Below are 5,766 nucleotides of genomic sequence, written 5' to 3'. Positions count from 1 at the left end.
TAAGACATGAAAGTGAAGGACTAGGGCAGGAAGGAGGGTCCCTGCCTGGCAGTTTTCACTCTCCAAGGAGAGATGAGAACATGCAGCCCTGGAAGCTCTGAGGGAAGATGGGTGTGGTGAGCAGCTGAAATTGAGTCCAGTAGAGAAGCTGTCAAGGGAGCTGGCCCTCCCTAAAGGGTCCAGTTGGTCAGGTTAGAGCTGTGGGTCTTGCATCCTAGGCATGGAAAGGAGTGACTGACAGGTTGTCAGGCAACTGGCAGGGGCGCAGGTCTCCTGGAAAGGACAGTCAACTCTGTACTTGCCACAGGTCTGTTGTTACAAAGAATGGATTCATACACTCAAGATCTTTACAATGCAAAAGGGAAGCTATGCACAAACAGGTAATTTCAGGGCTGAGTTAGAAACAAAGTCATCTGGGATTGTGAAAGAGACAGATAAGGCTTCCCCTTGTGTGTGTGCATGAGCCACAGCTAGTATGCACAAGCCTTCTCCCTGCACCTGCTCTGTAGTGATGGTGGTGATGGCAGTGATGATGATGATGATGATGAATGTGATAATAAGGAGGAAGAAGAGGGAGTGAGAGAGGAGGAAGGCTTTATGAGCCTATTCTGGGGAAGTAACACCCAGTAGGAATTTCTCTAACTCGGTGGTTCTCAAAATGTGCTCCCTGGAACCACAGCATCTGTATCAGCCGGGTACTTATTGGAAATTTAAATTTCTGGGTCCCATCCTAAATGTACTGAATAAGACATTCTAGGGATGGGGCCCAGCAATCCATGTTTTCACAAGCGCTCTGGGTGATTTGATGCATGCTACACTTGAGGGACATTGCTCTGCTTGGTATTTATGTGTACCCTCCTAGTTGCCATTCTTTTAACCGACTACTTAATATTTCATTCAACAGATACATCATATTTATTCTACTAGGTCCATATTAGCCAACATCTGAGTTATGTGCACCTATTGAAGTATACTTTTTTTTTTTGAGACACAGTCTCGCTCTGTCACCAGGCTGGAGTGTAGTGGCGTGATATCGGCTCACTGCGACCTCCACTTCCCGGGTTCAAGCCATTCTCCTGCCTCAGCCTTCCGAGTAGCTGGGACTGTGGGTGTGTGCCACCATGCCCAGCTAATTTTTCTATTTTTAGTAGGGACGGAGTTTCACCATGTTGGCCAGGATGGTCTCAATCCCCTGACCTTGTGGTCTGCCCACCTTGGCCTCCCAAAGTGCTGGGATTACAGGCGTGAGTCACTGTGCCCCGCCTGAAGTTTACTTTATAAGCAGTGAAATGCACACATCTTATGTATACAGTTTGACGAGTCTGACAAACACATATACCCATGTAACCCACACTCTTGTTAATCCATTACCACAGAAAGACAACGAATGCCAGAAACACAAAATTACCATATGATTCTTGACAACAGTTTGCCTAATGTATACCCTGACTGCCAGTGTATAGGAGGGTTCATTTCTCATATCCATGCGAACTCTGGTTATCACTAAAGACTTTCATTTTTGTTAATATCATATTTGAAATAAATATTATCTTGTTGATACTTTGATTGACATTTGTCAGTATAATTAGTTGTTTTCCCCATATGTTTATTCTTTCTTTGAATTTCTCTTTTAATGACTTGGCCAGATGATCTGGTGAACTTCAATATAGAATTAACTTTCACTCTGCCCAGATGCCATTTCCTTGAGGAATCCCCTTCCTGATACTTCTTTCACTCTCCTCTCTCCCATGGACTAAGAGAGCTTATCTGCACTTCTTTTTGCCCCTTTTCACTGTACTTTTCAACTAGATTACAAAGCATTTCCTCGTGCTCATTGCTTTTCTCCTCCTCTGTCCCCTGGAAAACTCCAGCCTTCTAAATCTCCAGCAGTTTGTGGCACTTTTTGGCTTCCTTTTGCCTAAGTATAAATTCACCTGTAGTATTTGGGAGAAATTGAAAAAAAAATAATGTATCAGAACTAATAATAATATACCAATGTATCAATGCTTTCAGTACTACATAGTCAATGAGAAGAGTATGGGATCTGAAAAAACCTCCGAGAGCCAAAAGAACCAACAAAATCCCTTTGCCCTTCCTCTCTGCTGAGCTCAGCCCACTCACCGAGGAAATAAAGGCAAAGTCCCACCAAAATATTCAAAGCTACTGTTGATATTTTGGAAGTTGATTGATTTTTTTAAGCAGCTATCATATACAAGTGATGTGCATTGACACATTTTCTAATCATCATTCCTGCTGCTGATCCTAGTCTCTGGCTGGGCTCTTTGGCCTGTTTGAAGAAGCAGAGCCCTGTCAGTTGGGGAAAGTCTGATTTTTTACTTATAGGCGTGGTGACAATTTAGAACTCTTTCTCATCCAGATACATTCTTTCCTTTTAAATTCAACAAATATTTGCTAATTAGTTACTAGATGCTAAACACAGAGGAGACCATAAAGATCTCTAAGGCTGTCCTGTCCTCTGTGATAGGTCAAAAACAAAATAGCTCATGGTAAAGCGAGCAGGTAAAATTGGCGATTCAGTTCAGCTTTTAACAGGACCTGTGGAATATTATTGGTGGGGAGGCAGGAGAGCTTCCTGGTTAAATGCATGGGCCCAAGAGCCATATTACTTGGGTTGGAATCTTAAATTATGTTCTTAGGCAAATTAATTGATCTCTCCATCCCTCAGTTTCCTCACCTGTGAAATGAGAATAATAGTTTGTACAGCATGTTGTGAGGGGTTAGTAAGATAATATTTATAAAGTGTTCGAAACACTGCCTGATATATAGCAGCTGTATAATAGAGGTTTTTTTTTGTTGTTGTTTTTGTTTTTTTTTAATTGTCATCACTTTTGGCAGAGGAGTAGCAGCTCTGAAGTTGAGTCCACCCTGGTCTCAGGTGGGCACTGGCCAGTGAATTATGTGGCCTGAATGTCTGTCCTCAGCATTCCCACTGCAATCATAAAGCAAATCACTTGTAACGGTGGTCCTTAGCCTTGGCTGCAGACTAGATTCATCCGAGAGTTTTAAAAAATTCTAACGTCCAGACTGCTTCCCAGGCCAACTAAACTGGAATCTGAGGAGGCAGAACTCAGACATCAGTGGTGTTTTTAAAAGCTTCCTTGTAATTCCAACACATGGCCAAGATGGTGAATCATTGCCTGAATTTCTTTGTTCCTTCGGGAAAATGGGGAATTGAGCTTAACGCATGGTTGTATATAACTGCACTCTCATCAACAGCATTGACACTAACGATGAAGCTGTAGCTTCGCAGGCCCGGTCCCAGATCTACTGCAGATTCCGCAGTTTAACAAATGCCCAGGTGATTTGTATGCATATTAAAGTTTGGGAATTCTAGGAAGTTCTTTGGTATTCATGGGTTCTCTCAGGTTAAACAGAAAAAATGCAGGTCCTTTCCTTCTACTGCAGAAGTAGTAGTTATTAACATCCTGTGCAATGGAAATGTTTTAGTGGTGTGTTACGTTTTTGAAGTTAATAAGATATGTAAGCTGCAGGAGGTAAAAAGGCCACTGAATGTAGAGTTAGGACACTCAACCTGAGGTCTCAAAACCGTCTGAAGCAGCTCAGTGATACTGGGCAAGCCACTTAACCTTTCTGAGCCTCTGCTTCTCCAAACATCTGTTAATACCTGCTAGAGACTAGAACCTGCGCTAGGCGCTGTGTACAAAACAAACAAAAACTACACACACACCCAAGCCACAGCAAATAAGGCTGTTAAGGATGTTACAACAGTTATAAATGATTGTTATACGTGATAGAAAGACAAAGTAAAAGGACTTTAGAAGCCAAAAGGAGAGAGATGACTTCTGCCTGGGCTTCACAAAGGATGTGAACTTGGATTCTATATTAATGAGGAGATGGTTTTTGGAAACAGTGAAAATTACATGAGCAAGGGCCGGGCACAGTGGCTCACGCCTATAATCCCAGCACTTTGGGAGGCCAAGGCGGGCAGATCATAAGGTCAGGAGATCGAGACCATCCTGGTGATCATGCTGAAACCCCATCTCTACTAAAAAATACAAAAGTTAGCCAGGTGTGGTGGCGGGCACCTGTAGACCCAGCTACTTGGGAGACTGAGGCAGGAGAATGGCTTGAACCTGGGAGGCAGAGGTTGCAGTGAGCTGAGATCGCGCCACTGCACTCCAGCTGACAGAGTGAGACTCCCACTCAAAAAAAAAAAAAAAAAAAATGACATGAGCAGAGGCAAGAGTGTAAACAGGTTGAGGGCATGTTTGAGGCAGTGGAGTAATAGATTTTAACTGGAAATTAGGATGTTGGGAATAAAAAGGGTGACAAAGTCATTCACTCCATATTCTTATTATTGAATATCAGCTCTGTATCAGATCTTTTTCCAGGTGCTCTCCTGTAGCTGTGAAAACACAAACCAACATTCTAGTCAGGAAAGGCAGATTGTAAACAGCATAAATAAGTAAATATTATAGTATAAGAGAAGCAGAATCGAATTGAAGAGCATCTCTGGCAGAAAGAACAGCAAAATGCAGACCCTTGGGGCAGGAGCAGGCTGTTCTGTTCACAGAAAGAAGGTGGTCAACGGCTAGAATGAAGTTCAAGCACCGGAGAACTTCCACTGAGCTCATCAGAGAGGCTCAGTTGTGTTGAGCCTTAAAGACCATTATGGGTTTTGGCTTTTATTCTGAATGAGAAGAGGAGCTGTTGGAGGGTTGTTGAGCAGAAGAGTGGCGTGATCTGACTTAAGTATAAATGGATCATTCTGGCTGCTGTGTTAAGAAAAGATTTTAAGGAGGCCACCTGGACATAGAGAAACTGCTCAGGAGGCTGGTGGAATAATCCAGGTAATGAATACTGGTGAATTGGAAGGGGTCAAATTTTGTGTATATTCTGAAGGACTGATCAGGATTTGTTCCATGTAAGAAAAGGAGTAATCTAAAGTTGAATCGAAGAGTTTTAGTGTGGGCCTTGGGAAGAAGGGAGCTATCATCTGCAGAGGTGGGAAACACGACACGTGGGCTGGAAGACTGGTTCAGTTTTGGAAATGTTATGTTCAAGTATCTATTGGGGATCCAAGTGGATGTCGAGTGGGAATCATGTCTGAAGATATAAATTCTGGGAGTCTTCAGTGTTTAGAATGTATTTAAAGACTTAAAGGTAGATGTATAGGTAGAGAAAAGAAGACTGAGGACTGAGCCCTGGGGGTTCCAATGCTAAGAGGTCAGGAGGATGAGCAACCGACAAAAAAGACTGAAGACGTGTCCAGTGAGGACGCCAGCAAACCAGGAGCTCTGGTGTCCAGGAAGCCAAATGAACAAAATGCTTTGGGAAGAATCATCTAAGTCACATGCTGCTGACTGGCCAGCTAAGATGAGGCCCGAGATTGGACCACTGGATTCAGCAACATGGCGGCCGTTGTTACCTCAATATGAACCATTTCATTGGGACCTGAGCGGGAAAGCCTGGTTGCTGTGGGTTTAAGAGAGGGTGGGAAGACAGGAATTGTAGGCACCAACAACAGACCATACTTTTGAGGAATTTTGTTGTAAAGGAGAGAGGGAAATTGGAACTGTATGTGGAGAGGGAACTGGGATTCTATCCCTGTCTGGGCTCATTTGGGATGTTCAGGGCACATGGGCAGGGGAGTGGGAAGTTGGAGTAGGGAAGCAGCATTCTTTATAAGGAGGATTTACCACACCAGCTCTCATTTTCGGTGATGGTGCTCAATCCTACAGGGAAGCTTTGGGAATAGAACACCCCCAACGCCTGCCATGTTGT

Source organism: Macaca fascicularis, chromosome 15 (genome assembly GCF_037993035.2).
Source record: "Macaca fascicularis isolate 582-1 chromosome 15, T2T-MFA8v1.1".
Classification (NCBI taxonomy): domain Eukaryota; kingdom Metazoa; phylum Chordata; class Mammalia; order Primates; family Cercopithecidae; genus Macaca; species Macaca fascicularis.
This window is presented reverse-complemented; position numbering follows the sequence as displayed.